The following is a 15,166-nucleotide window of genomic DNA, read 5'->3' as shown; positions in this document are numbered from 1 at the left end:
CAGCCTTACTTGCACTAGGGCTGGTCCATGAGCTATAGGTTTCTGTGGGGCTTCTAGGAAGCTACATGTTTGTGCGGGCAGCTTCCCTTCTCCATCCTCCTGAGGCTTGACTTGTCTTACCAGGAGTGTGCCACCCCCAGCCCCAGGGTGACCAAGGAGCTGCTGTGTGTAGGAGATGTGGAGAGACCGCTGTTTGCAGGCTGGGTGTCCACCTATGTGTGTGCAAGGATTCTTCTATACCAGTCAGAGCTGGACAAGACAAGGGGATAGGGCTGGGGAGGGGCTGACTTTCCCAGTAGCACTAAGTTCTGGTAAAGAATCTGGAGGGGTTGGAGAATTCTAAATTAGAATATCGCCTACTAGGTCCTTATGAAGGTGTACTCCTCAAGGTAAAGGGGATAGGATCTATTTTATTTGATAGTTTGCTAGCTTGATTTATAATTTAAAACTATTCAGATGTGGGTCTGTGGAGCTGCATTTATTCACTCATCCCAGGTCCTGCAGATGTTAGGATTGGACTCGATCATTGCCTCTTACCAAAGGGAGAGACAGAGGAAGACCAGGAGGTAAGCAGAGTGAAAGAAACAGAAAAATATCCTATAAAAAAAGAAATATAGAATATATTTCTATAATATAGAAAGAAATATAGCCAAACATTAGTAGAGTTTACAGTTTCTGGTTTTTGGGGTTATTGGGGGATTTTATTTTCTTCACAGATATACATAAGCAGTTTTATAATCAGAAGAATATTTGTTCATGAATTCAAAGCCACAAATACCTAGCATAATGTACCTAGCATAATGTCAGCTCTAGGCCAGACATTTTAAGGATGCAAAAGCCCAACCCAACCCAACCCAAACAATAAACCCTCAATACACAGGAGAGAAAGCAATGGAGACCCATGGGGCGGGTAATAAGGAGTGCATCCCTCTTAAGTATTTTTATTAACAACTTGAAAATAGCCATTGATGGAATAATGAAGTAATTTATATGATCTTGAATTGGAAGGTAGAGTGAAAAGAGAATCAGGATTCAACAGCATCCCAGCAGTCTGAATTCATGGGCTAATCTAACAAGATTAACAGAATGCACTTTTGCAGAGCAGTATAAATCCCAACACTAGCATGTATATAATAGCTAAACTGGCTGTGTGAGTCATGGCTTAACAGCAGCGTGTGTAATAAAGAGAATTAATAGTATAGTGTGGCTACAAAAATTAATCTTTGGCAACATTAATAGAAAGATAAAACAGAATGAAGGAGTGGAGAGTTTTCCTTTGCTGTGCCAAGACTTTACCTGCATTCCTTGCAATTTTAACATCATCTTTGGGAGACATTAAAAAATACTGAAGCACATGGAGAAGTTTCTGCTCATCTGAGAAATTTTTGAAAGACCAAATCTAATGTTTTAAGTGTGTTAAAAAGAAAGGGCGGGGCTTCCCTGGTGGCGCAGTGGTTGAGAATCTGCCTGCCAATGCAGGGGACACGGGTTTGAGCCCTGGTCTGGGAAGATCCCACATGCCATGGAGCAACTAGGCCCGTGAGCCACAACTACTGAGCCTGCGCGTCTGGAGCCTGTGCTCTGCGACAAGAGAGGCCGCGATAGTGAGAGGCCCGCGCACCGCGATGAAGAGTGGCCCCCGCTTGCCACAATTAGAGAAAGCCCTCGCACAGAGACGAAGACCCAACACAGCTATAAATAAGTAAATAAACAAATACTTTAAAAAAAAAAAAAAAAGAAAAGAAAGGGCGTATGTATGTCTGTTGGGTGGAGTTGGTAATATTCCGCAGATAGTGATGGATGCCATGACCTGCAAACACGTTTCTTATTTTCACTGTAGGACTGAGGTTTTCTGAGTACTTGGGACAATAGAGGGTGGTTGAGTTCAGCTAGATATAAAGAAAAACACTGTAATAATTAGAGTGGTTTAAATGGAACAAACAGTTTTTAGAGGAGAATGAGTCTTAATTGCAGAAGGTGTTGGGGTTAAAAAAACCCAATAAGTGGCACCCACTTTCCCCGTCTGAGTTTGAAAAGAAAGGAGGGGCAGGTGCGGTGGCACATTTATATATGATATAACGAGGTTGAAGGACACGACTTATGTGTGTAGACTAGTGGTTTTCTAATACTAAATTCCAGAACTGTGAAAACCTACCCACCGAAGCAGAGGCAGAACTAGATTTCCTGGAAAAACAGAGCAGAACCAATGGTCTCTGTGAAGTGTCTGCTCCCAAGCCAAAGCATGACTTGTCACTCTTTCCAAAGTTATGAGTAAATCACTCACCTCTCCTGTGTAGAATGGATTTGAATTATGGCTACATGAGTTTCTTATTTCCTATAGCATTGGGGGCTGTTAATGGGAGTCTGTGGAATTTGTGAAATACACTAATATATTAATTTTACTAACTTCTACCTAAAATTGAACAGTTTAAAAAATTATGAATGGAGGAAAAAATATCAGTAGTAGTAGTGACATCTGTGACTTTGTCATAAATAAGAATCACAGACATTTTTCATGTCATATGAGAATTGCTGCAGATAACTTGAGACATCATTTATGGTCAATATTACTTCAATTTGAGGTGGATGGCATGTGATTGCTCTTGTCTTGGTTACTTGTGTGATGTAGCTTCAAACTGGGGGCAAATGCAGGCGTCACCTCTTCTCACATTGGTGACCCAGACACACGTGTTGCTTCGCAGTATTCTTGTCTACAGTTGTTTCTTGATCATGAGGAGGAAGGAGGTGAGACAAAGACAACTCCACAGTTTAATGTTCTCATTCCAATTAAGCAGAAATGTTCTTTGCACTGACATGTTTTTAAGCAGTAAGATTTTTTTTTTTTTGAAATGCAGAATTATTTATTTTGGTTTCCTTCATTGTTTTTGGAAATTCTCTGTTGGTTTATAAAACATAGAAATAGCCAACACTTAAAGCAAACATTCAAAACCCCAATGTGACAAATTATTGACTTCTTGTGCAATTAAGAATACAGGTGTAAGCCGCATAGCACAGGGAGATCAGCTCGGTGCTTTGTGACCACCTAGAGGGGTGGGATAGGGAGGGTGGGAGGGAGACGCAAGAGGGAGGAGATATGGGAATATACGTATGTGTATAGCTGATTCACTTTGTTATAAAGCAGAAACTAACACACTATTGTAAAGCAATTATACTCCAATAAAGATGTTAAAAAGAAAAAAATACACGTGTGAAGTTAGGCTACCACATAGTGTTATTACAACGACAACTCTTTGGGGCAAACCCTGTTGTGCCTGTATAATACAGGTACTCATGTATCCAAAAAACAACTGCTTTCAATGTGTAAATGACAACTAAATTCAGTCACATGTGGCAAAGACTTGCAGTAAAGTGAAATGCTGCTAATTTCCCAAATTAACTTAAAAAAAAAAAATCCCTTGAGAAGTTAATCCCAGGAAATAAGTTTTCCAGACTCCTGTTGTCCTAGAATTTTGGCTTGTCAAATACATTTCACAGAAATCAGGTAGCATTATGACAGAAGAGCATTTATTTATCACCGTCCATTTCAATAAGTACCCAAGTGTATCTACTCCCTTAATATTTGTAAAGACATGCCTTGCCTGAGAGTTTACTCTGGGGAAAAAAGTCACTTAATCACAATGCACTCTTTTGATATGAAAACCACATTAAAAACCATCACAGGAGTGGAGTCAAGATGGCGTACTAGGAGGACGCGGAATTCACGTCTTCTCACAACTAGGGCACCTACCAGGCACCAGTGGGAGACCACGGACACCTAAGGGGATGGGAGGAACCCCCAGTGCCCGGGTAGGACGAGGGGCTTGTGGGGAGTTAAGGGGGAGGAGAAGTGGAGGCGGGAGGGGACTGGCGCCCCTGAGGGGCGGCTGGGGGAGGGGAAGGGATCCTACACGCGAAGGGGGAAATTGGGGAACCATTGGGAGGGCAGAGGATCGAAAGGGAGTGTGGCCAGGTTTCCCCTGCCAACTTGGACCCCCAGGAACCTGTTGAGATCCGGGCCTGATCCTGTGCCCACTGAGGCCCCCTCCAGCCACGTGGGTCCTGAGGGAGTGGGAGGAAGGGAAGGGGGAGCAAAAGTCAAGGCCGGACCTCCGGGACCGGCACCCCTGAGGGGCGGTTGGGGGAGGGGAGGACTTCCTACACCCAGCGGGACCCACCCATGGTTAGGGGTCCAGGGGGGATGGGGGAGACGTTGGGGGAGACGGTGGGGGAGGGGTGCGAAGGAGAGGAAGGGAATGGGGCCAGCGCTTTCCCTGTCCACGTAGGCACAGGGAAGCCTGATGGGCTCCCAGGCCCAATCCTCTGCCCTCAGAGCCTCCCTCCTGCCGCCCAGAGCCCAAGCCCCGCCCCTCACCCCCACCCAGGGACCTACGTCTACACTCGGAGACCCCCTCTGAGACCCCCTCCAACACGCTGGGCCTAAAACCCACCCACACACCCTCACTCAGGGCCCTACCTCCAAACTCCGGAACTCCACTCTCCAGAGGTTCTCCTTCTGACTGCCTCTCCCCTTCCAGGAAGGTCCTAAACAGAGGCCCCGCCCCACGCTTGAAGTCGCCCTGCCTAGGCCCCGCCGCATGCTCAAACGTCACCTCCCACCCGCCTAGGTCCCACCCCATCCTAAACTCCACCCGTGCCTAAACTCCACCCCCATAGCCAAGGCTTTTTTATTTTTTTCTTTTCTTTTTCCTCTTTTAGATTGGGGTTCTGTTTTACCATGTTGATTCATTGTTGTTGATTCTTTTATATTTTTATTTTTCCTAATAAATCTTTTATTTTTCTAATTTTATTTTTATAGCAGAGGTTTTTTTTTTTAATTTATTTATTATTTATTTATTATTTATTTTTGGCTGTGTTGGGTCTTCGTTTCTGTGCGAGGGCTTTCTCTAGTTGTGGCAAGTGGGGGCCACTCTTCATCATGATGTGCAAGCCTCTCACTATCGTGGCCTCTCTTGTTGCGGAGCACAGGCTCCAGACGCGCAGGCTCAGTAGTTGTGGCTCATGGACCCAGTTGCTCCGCAGCATGTGGGATCTTCCCAGACCAGGGCTCGAACCAGTGTCCCCTGCATTGGCAGGCAGATTCTCAACCACTGTGCCACCAGGGAAGCCCTCTAAATTTATTTTCTTCTTTATACTTTGTTAGTGATCTCTCCTTTTGGCTTGTTCACCCCTACCCCTTTTTTTTCTGTTGTGGTTTTATTTTACCTTGTTGCAGTTGTTTCAATTATAGTTTTATTTTTCCTAATACATTTTTTATCTTTCTAATTTTATTTTGTATTTTATTCTTTGATATTGTACTGCTCTGTTTTTTTCTTTCTTTCTTTCTTTCTTTCTTCCTTTTTTTTTTACCTTGCCATGAAGCTTGTGTGATCTTGGTTCTCAGGCCAGAGGTCAGGCCTGAGCTCCTGTGGTGGGAGCTCTGAGTCCAAACCTCTGGATTAACAGAGAACCTCAGACCCCAGGGAATATCAATTGAAGTGAGACCTCCTGGAGGTCTTCATCTCAGCACAAAGACCTGACTCTATGCAACTGCCTGCAAACTCCAGTGCTGGATGTCTCAGGCCAAACAACCAGTAAGACAGGAACACAGCACCACCCATTAAAAAAGAAAAAAAAAGAAACGACAAAAACATTTGTTACAGATGAAGGAGCAAGGTAAAAACCCACAAGACCAAATAAATGAAGATGAAATAGGCATGCTACCTGAAAAAGAATTCAGAGTAATGATAGTAAAGATGATCCAAAATCTCGGAAACAGAATGGAGAAAATGCAAGAAATATTTAACAAGGATCTAGAAGAACTAAAGAGCAAACAAACAGTGATGGACAACACAATTACTGAAATTAAAAAATACTCTAGAAGGAATCAGTAAAAGAATAACTGAGAGAGAAGAATGGATAAGTGAGCTAGAAGATAAAATGTTGGAAATAACTGCCAGGGAGCAGAATAAAGAAAAAAGAATGAAAAGAATTGAGGACAGTCTCAGAGACCTCTGGGATAACATTAAACGCACCAACATTCGAATTATAGGGGTCCCAGAAGAAGAAGAGAAAAAGAAAGGGTCTGAGAAAATATTTGAAGAGATTATAGTTGAAAACTTCTCTAACATGGGAAAGGAAATAGTCAATCAAGTCCAGGAAGCACAGAGAATACCATACAGGATAAACCCGAAGAGAAACATGCTGAGACACATATTAATCAAACTATCAAAAATTAAATACAAAGAAAAAATATTGACAGCAGCAAGGGAAAAGCAACAAATAACATACAAGGGAATCCCCATAAGGTTAACAGCTGATTTTTCAGTGGAAACTCTGCAAGCCAGAAGGGAGTGGCAGGACATATTTAAACTGATGAAAGGGAAAAACCTACAACCAAGATTATTCTATCCAGCAAGGATCTCATTCAGATTCGAAGGAGAAATTAAAACTTTTACAGATAAGCAAAAGTTAAGAGAATTCAGCATAACCAAACCAGCTTTACAACAAATGTTAAAGGAAATTCTCTAGGCAGGAAACACAAGAGAAGGAAAAGACCTATAATAACAAACACAAACCAATTAAGAAAATGGTAATAGGAACATACATATCGATAATTACCTTAAATGTAAATGGATTAAGTGCTCCAACCAAAAGACATAGACTGGCTGAATGGATAAAAAAACAAGACCCGTACATATGCTGCCTACAAGAGACCCACTTCAGACCTAGGGACACATACAGACTGAATGTGAGGGGATGGAAAAAGATATTCCATGCAAATGGAAATCAAAAGAAAACTGGAGTAGCAATTCTCATATCAGACAAAACAGACTTTAAAATAAAGACTATTACAAGAGACAAAGAAGGACACTACATAATAATCAAGGGATCAATCCAAGAAGAAGATATAACAATTGTAAATATTTATGCACTCAACATAGGAGCACCTTAATACATAAGGCAAATGCTAACAGCCATAAAAGGGGAAATCAACAGTACACAATCATAATGGGAGACTTTAACACCCCACTTTCACCAATGGACATATCATCCAAAATGAAAATAAATAAGGAAACACAAGCTTTAAATGACATATTAAACATGATGGACTTAATTGATATCTATAGGACATTCCATCCAAAAACAACAGAACACACTTTCTTCTCAAGTGCTCATGGAACATTCTCCAGGATAGACCATATCTTGGGTCACAAATCAAGCCTTGGTAATTTTAAGAAAATTGAAATTGTATCAAGTATCTTTTCCAACCACAACACTATGAGACTAGATATCAATTGTAGGAAAAAAACTGTAAAAAATACAAACACATGGAGGCTAAACAATACACTACTAATAAGCAAGAGGTCACTGAAGAAATCAAAGAGGAAATCAAAAAAATACCTAGAAACAAATGACAATGAAAACACGACGACCCAAAACCCATGGGATGCAGGAAAAGCAGTTCTAAGGGAAGTTTATAGCAATACAAACCTACCTCAAGAAACAAGAAACATCTCAAATAAACAACCTAACCTTACACCTAAAGCAATTAGAGAAAGAAGAACAAAAAATCCCCCAAAGTTAGCAGAAGGAAAGAAATCATAAAGATCAGATCAGAAATAAATGAAAAAGGAAAGAAAGAAACAATAGCAACGATCAATAAAACTAAAAGCTCGTTCTTTGAGAAGATAAACAAAATTGATAAACCATTAGCCAGACTCAACAAGAAAAAAAGGGAGAAGACTCATATCAACAGAATTAGAAACGAAAAAGAAGAAGTAACAACTGACACTGCAGAAATACAAAGGATCATGAGAGATTACTACAAGCAGCTATATGCCAATAAATTGGACAACCTGGAAAAAACGGACAAATTCTTAGAAAAGCACAACCTTCTGAGACTGAGCCAGGAAGAAATAGAAAATATAAACAGACCAATCACAAGCACTGAAATTGAAACTGTGGTTACAAATCTTCCAACAAACAAAAGCCCAGGACCAGATGGCTTCACAGGCAAATTCTATCAAACATTTAGAGAAGAGCTAACACCTATCCTTCTCAAACTCTTCCAAAATATAGCAGAGGGAGGAACACTCCCAAACTCATTCTATGAGGCCACCATCACCCTGATACCAAAACCAGACAAAGATGTTACAAAAAAAGAAAACTACAGGTCAATATCTCTGAGGAACATAGATGCAAAAATCCTCAACAAAATACTAGCAAACAGAATCCAACAGCACATTAAAAGGATCATACATCATGATCAAGTGGGGTTTTTCTCAGGAATGCAAGGATTCTTCAATATATGCAAATCAATCAATATGATATACCATATTAACAAATTGAAGGATAAAAACCATATGATAATCTCAATAGATGCAGAAAAAGCTTTTGACAAAATTCAACACCCATTTATGATAAAAAACTCTCCAGAAAGTAGGCATAGAGGGAACCTACCTCAACATAATAAAGGCCATATATGACAAACCCACAGCCAACATCATTCTCAATGGTGGAAAACTGAAACCATTTCCTCTAAGATCAAGGTTGCCCACTCTCACCACTATTATTCAGCATAGTTTTGGAAGTTTTAGCCACAGCAATCAGAGAAGAAAAAGAAATAGAAGGAATCCAAATCAGAAAAGAGGAAGTAAAACTGTCACTGTTTGCAGATGACATGATACTATACACAGAGGATGTTAAAGATGCTATCAGAAAAGTACTAGAACTAATCAATGAATTTGGTAGAGTAGTAGGATACAAAATTAGTGCACAGAAATCTCTTGCATTCCTATACACTAATGATGAAAAATCTGAAAGAGAAATTATAAAAACCCTCCCATTTACCATTGCAACAAAAAGAATAAAATACTTAGAAATAAACCTACCTAAGGAGACAAAAGACCTGTATGCAGAAAACCATAAGACACTGATGAAAGAAATTAAAGATGATACAGACAGATGGAGAAATATACCATGTTCTTGGATTAGAAGAACCAACATTGTGAAAATGACTATACTACCCAAAGCAATCTACAGAATCAATGCAATCCCTCGCAAACTACCAGTGGCATTTTTCACAGAACTAGAACAAAAAATTTCACAATTTGTATGGAAACACAAAACACCCTGACTAGCCAAAGCAATCTTGAGAAAGAAAAACGGAGCTGGAGGAATCAGGCTCCCTGACTTCAGACTATACTACAAAGCTACAGTAATCAAGACAGTATGGTACTGGCACAGAAACAGATTTATAGATTAATGGCATAGGCTAGAAAGCCCAGAGATAAACCTACACACATATGGTCACCTTATCTTTGATGAAGGAGGCAACAGTATACAATGGAAAAAATACAGCCTCTTCAATGAGTGGTGCTGGGAAAACTGGACAGCTACATGTAAAAGAATGAAATTAGAACAATTCCTTACACCATACACACAAATTAACTCAAAATGGATTAAAGACCTAAATGTAAGGCCAGACACTATAAAACTCTTACAGGAAAACATAGGCCGAACACTCTATGACATAAATCACAGCAAGATCCTTTTTGACCCACCTCCTAGAGAAATGGAAATAAAAACAAAAATAAACAAGTGGGACCTAATGGAACTTAAAAGCTTTTGCACAGCAAAGGAAACCATAAAAAAGATGAAAAGACAACCCTCAGAATGGAAGAAAATATTTCCAAATGAAGCAACTGACCAAGGATTAATCTCCAAAATTTACAAGCAGCTCATGCAGCTCAATATCAAAAAACAAACAGCTCAATCCAAAAATGGGCAGAAGACCTAAATAGACATTTCTCCAAAGAAGATATACAGATTGCCAACAAACACATGAAAGGATGCTCAACATCATTAATCATTAAAGAAATGCAAATCAAATCTAGAATGAAGTATCTCCTCAAACCGGTCAGAATGGCCATCATCAAAATATACAAACAGCAAATGCTGGAGCGGGTGTGGAGAAAAGGGAACCCTCTTGCACTGTTGGTGGGAATGTAAATTGATACAGCCAAAGTGGAGAACAGTATGGACGTTCCTTAAAAGCCTAAAAATAGAAGTACCATACAACCCAGCAATCCCACTACTGGGCATATACCCTGAGAAAACCATAATTCAAAGAGTCATGTATCACTATGTTCATTGCAGCACTATTTACAATAGCCAGGACATGGAAGCAACCTAAGTGTCCATCAACAGATGAATGGATAAAGAAGATGTGGTACATATATACAACAGAATATTACTCAGCCATAAAAAGAAATGAAATTGAGTTATTCGTAGTGAGATGGATGGACCTAGAGTCTGTCATACAGAGTGAAGTAAGTCAGAAAGTGAAACACATATGTATGCTAACACATATATATGGAATCTAAAAAAAAAAGGTTCTGATGAACCTAGGGGCAGGACAGGAGTAAAGTCACAGACGTGGAGAGTGGTCTTGGGGACATGGGGAGGGGGAAGGGTGGGCTTGGACGAGGTGGGCGAGTAGCATTGACATATATACACTACCAAAAGTAAAATAGTTAGCTAGTGGGAAGCAGCTGCATGGCACAGGGAGATGAGCTCGGTGCTTTGCGACCACCTGTAGGGTTGGGATGGAGAGGGTGGGAGGGAGACGCAGGAGGGAGGGGATATGAGGATATATGTATACATATAGCTGATTCACTTTGTTATACAGCAGAAACTAGCACAACACTGTAAAGCAATTATACTCCAATAAAGATGTTAAAAAAACCCCAAAACCATCACAGACAGAGCGACGGGTTCAGTGAAGGTAAAGTGTACAGTTACTGAGGTGTCACAGTTGAACATGGTTGATCCAGGTAATTGTTTCCTTGTTGAAATGCTTGTCTTCACTGCAGAGTCTAAGACAGATTTTTAAATAACCCCTGGGAAGGGATGGAGGGAGGGAATCGGGTCTGGAGAAGAGGGTCAGAGAATATACTGCTCTGTGGGTGCCAGAATCCACCCACAGTGGTGAGTGGCCATCCATCTTTACCTGCGTTGTTCTGAGCTAGGTCCGTCCTCTGCTTCACGGAGAACATTCTGCTCCGACAGGAGTGACAGGGGTTAATCAGAAGGGTGGTGTGAGATGGGGAAGGGAAGGTGGCAGGGATTAAAAAAAAGAAAAACCTCTGGTCCACTTGCGACCTCCTGCAGCTGGGGCAGTTCTTGTTTATAAGGGACGGGTCCCTCCAGTGCACGGCACTCTTCAGAGCAGCAGACACCTGCAGAATTTGCAGCAAGTAGCAGACATCTCAGAAATAGCAAAGTCCTAACCACTTGGTTAGCAAAACAGAGAGACAAGTTTTCACCCTCCTTTTAAACTGAGGAAGTCGTAGATAACTTAGCACATTTATAGTTTCACCTTTACAATTTTTTTAAGGCTCATTTTGGAAATTGTGTATCACCGTGAACATGGTCTGCAATGCGAGGCGACCATAAGGCAGTGTTCCATTCCCTCTAAGCTTCCTATGACGAGAATCTGAATGCACGAGGCAGACAAAGACGCTCCTTCCCTACTTGCTGTTGTCAAAACTACCCATTGAGGCCACGGGTGGAAGAAGACCGCGGAGGTGTGCGGCCTCTTCCCAGCTTCCTTCCTCGCATTAGATTTTGATGGTGGAACAAAGTTCAAGGATCTGTGACCTGAAATAATTCCAAAGCTCTGGCCTTTTAGCCTTCATTGTTGGGGTCAGAAGGCCGTTGCTGACAGAGAATAATTCAGGGTGGAGACAGGTCAAAGGACCTATTCAAATGGTTTTAGGCCAGAATCCTTCCCAAGTCTCACCATGTCTTCTAGAACAGCTTTTTTGACATCCTTGTTTCTGCACAGTTCTTCAAAGGAGCCTTCAAAGCCTCTCTTCCGGGCCCAGGGACCTAGCGTCTCAACGTCTGGTACCATAATTACTATGAGAAATGCCTGCAAGTTCTCTCCACGGACGAACACCTGAGCGACAGGTTCACTTCACTGGTAGATGTTTTCGATCTTCTCCAGAGCTATGTACTCTCCTTGCGCCAGTTTAAAGATGTGCTTTTTCCTGTCGATGATCTTCAAGGTGCCATTTGATAACCACTTTTCAACGTCCCCTGTGTGCAACCAGCCATCTTTATCCAGAGCTTCTGTTGTGTTTGCTGGGTCCTTTAAGTAGCCTTGAAATACATTAGCCCCTTGCACACACACCTTGCCCTTGCCCTTGGCAGCCATGTAAGTCATTTCTTCCACATCGACAAGCTTTACAATGTTGCAAGGCATTGGGGCACCAACATGGCCTGTGGTCCAGTCCCTAGGCACAGTCAGGCAGCGCCCGGCGGTGCACTCAGTCTGTCCGTAGCCTTCGTAGAACTGGCAGCCCAGCGAGGCTCTCAGGAAGGTCAGCATGGCGGCGGACACGGGCGCCGCTCCTGTGATCATCAGCCTCACTTTTCCTCCCAGACTAGACTCTATTTTATGGATGGTCAACTTATCCCACAGGCTGTTGTTTCTAATGATGCCACTGCGAAGCTTGGCTTGGGAAGTCCAACAGTCATCGCTTCAGCATGGTGTTTGCCTGAGCAAAAAGTCAGTCAAACATCCGGTTCAGCAGTCTGGGGACCACAGGGAAGACGGTGGGTTGAAATGCCTTGAGATCATCCATACGCAACCTGATATCTCCTTGGAAAAATCCTATTTTAGCTCCGTGACACAGCATCACACACTCTACAACTTTTTCAAACACGTGGGCAAGAGGCAAGAAAGAGATCAAAGTATCATCTGAGGAAGTAATGAATGTACTCTGTCATTTTCACAAATGCTGAACAATCGTTGACTGCATTTCGATGGGTGATCAGTGCTCCTTTGGGGTTGCCTGTAGTTCCACTTGTGAAGCAAATTACTGCAACATCTTCAGGTGCTGGAGGTTTGGGCTTCCGTCTGTGGGCTCTTCCCCGGTCCTCCATCGCCTTCATGCTGATGATCTCCACCCCGCACTTCTTGCCTTGTTCCGACCCATCACTGCCGTAGGAGTCCATGAGAACAATAGTTTTAAGGCATGCTGTTAATTTATTTTCTACAGCTTCTAAAAAGAGGCTGGCCTTCTCTGGCTTGCCCACAAAAACCAGAGAGAGTTCAGCCTTGTTGATGATGAAGGTGATGGCTTCAGTTCCGAGGGTATCGTAGAGGGGAACGATCACCATCGAATAAGTAAAGCATCCCTGTTCAATGATCACCCACTCAGGTCTGTTCTGAGAATAAAGGCCGATGAACTGATCTGTGGCTACCTTGAAGCCCTTGTGGAGCAGCGCCGAGCCCACACACTCTGACATTTCTGCAACCTGTTTGTATGAAAGCCATTCATAGGGTTGGTCTGGTTTCCAAGAGCTTAAACAAGGGCCGTTATTTGACACCTGCATGCCCCTCTGGAAACCTTCATATAACATTCTGATGTCATCGTAGAAATACACCAAGGGCTTGCCACTGTCCAGGAGCACGGATCTCCGGGCACCGTCACTGCCTGCCACCTCCACTGACTGCATGGCCAGGTCGCATGGTGGCTTCAGGGCCTGCGGCTGCGTGGCGTACCAGAAGGTGCTGAGCGCCACGAACGCACCGAAGCCCATGAGTGTGCTGGTTGGAAGGGTGCACACGTACTGCCGGAAGTCAACCACCTCTGGCATCCGAAAGGACTGGAACAGCTCGTGGTCTTGCATCGTCCTGGGTTGGTGGCGCCCTACGCCGATATCTTAGAAGGACGTCACAAGGATTGCCATCCTATGGCCTCAGTCTTCTCATTAAATGAAAGTTCCAGACTGCAAGGTTGGGGATTCCATTTTGTGACTCGTGGAGAAGTAGGAATCCAGTCTCAAACCTCTTTTCTACTTTCTTTCTTCCAAACGCCTCTCTAGCAGGAGACGGCTTATCTTCTAACAGGAATGCTGGAGAACCAGAGGAGCTTCAGCAGAACATTTCAAAGGCACCTTGGACTAGACCTTTGCCAGGTGGCTGTCTCTTTTCCTCAGTTTGGATGAAGGGAGATGAATGAGGGGAAAAAACTCAGTGGGTGACTGTTTCTTGGATGTATTACCTGGTTTCAGGACTTAATGAAGCTCAGGTTCTTGATGTCTCATTGCAGAAAGAATTCAGTGAGAGACAAAGTGATAGGTAAGAAGTGGATTTATTTAGAGAGAAACACACCCCACAGACAGTGTGGGCCATCTCAGAAGGTGAGAAAGGCCTAAGCAGTAAGATTTAATTTTAACTTTCCTATACTTAAATGTATTGAAGTGTCATTTAAATGCATTGGTAAAGAAGCACAAATGCCAAATCACAAACTTAATTTTATTATTTTGATAACTGGATTTCTTTTGAATTTTATGTGTTTAATCCTATGCCTTTAGAAAATATTGTTCAAAGATAACGTCTAAAGTTTTTATCAAACTGCCAAAGGGGTCCATGGAACAAAATAACTAAGAACTTCGTTACTAGGAGTTTGATATTTTATATTAAAAAATAAGATTCTAAAGAAAAGTCACTGCTTCTGACACATCTTTGGAAGTGCATAATTTAAAGAATTTAGCTGTATTTAGTAATTTTCCCCTCTAAGGTCTTCTTTGTGAGGTCACAATTTACAACTAGCATTGGGATACGTTTTCAAAGAGACCCCAGCTCAAATATAGAACCCAAACAGTTAAAATGCTTTATCCTGAGAAAATCCAAATATTTATGTTTCCAACTCACGTTAAAATTTTTCTAAAAGCATAAGATGTTATTGAGGGTTCCCCACTGTTGATGACTGTGGTTAGAAAGGCCATTGAAAATGGCTGCCGGCAAAAGGACAGCTGTAGGAATGTCAAGGCTGCTGGGGGGCAGAACATCCCACCGATGGCTTCCCTGGCACTTGTAATTTAGTCACTCAGCGATCAATTTCTAACACCGGAGATGTACTGGAATTAGCGTGAAATTTCCACTCCCTTTGGCTCTAACTGGGACATTCCATAATTACAATGAAATGAGACCATGCTTCACCGTCTCACTCCCTCTGTGAAGAAGTTATCTGGCATGAAAAGGAAAGGAATGGAAATCAAGAGCCAGCCTATAGGAATTGCTAACAGAATAACTGGTGAGTGAGCCGAGGTGAAATGGCTTTGATGCAAACCAACACATGCGGTTCTAATT

At 42.2% G+C, this 15,166-nt stretch overlaps 1 protein-coding gene and 1 pseudogene across 5 annotated transcripts in view; both read right to left on the bottom strand.

Annotated features, from left to right (window-relative positions):
* Positions 1 to 15,166, bottom strand: part of PRKN (parkin RBR E3 ubiquitin protein ligase) — a 1,273,336-nt gene that overhangs the window by 95,406 nt on the left and 1,162,764 nt on the right. The gene's annotated exons all lie outside the window — the stretch shown is intronic.
* Positions 11,622 to 13,701, bottom strand: LOC137769216 (long-chain-fatty-acid--CoA ligase 1 pseudogene; annotated as a pseudogene).

This window comes from Eschrichtius robustus, chromosome 9, assembly GCF_028021215.1.
Source record: "Eschrichtius robustus isolate mEscRob2 chromosome 9, mEscRob2.pri, whole genome shotgun sequence".
NCBI classification, from domain to species: domain Eukaryota; kingdom Metazoa; phylum Chordata; class Mammalia; order Artiodactyla; family Eschrichtiidae; genus Eschrichtius; species Eschrichtius robustus.
The sequence above is the reverse complement of the archived record's forward strand: the minus strand, read 5'-3'. Positions and strand labels throughout refer to the sequence as shown.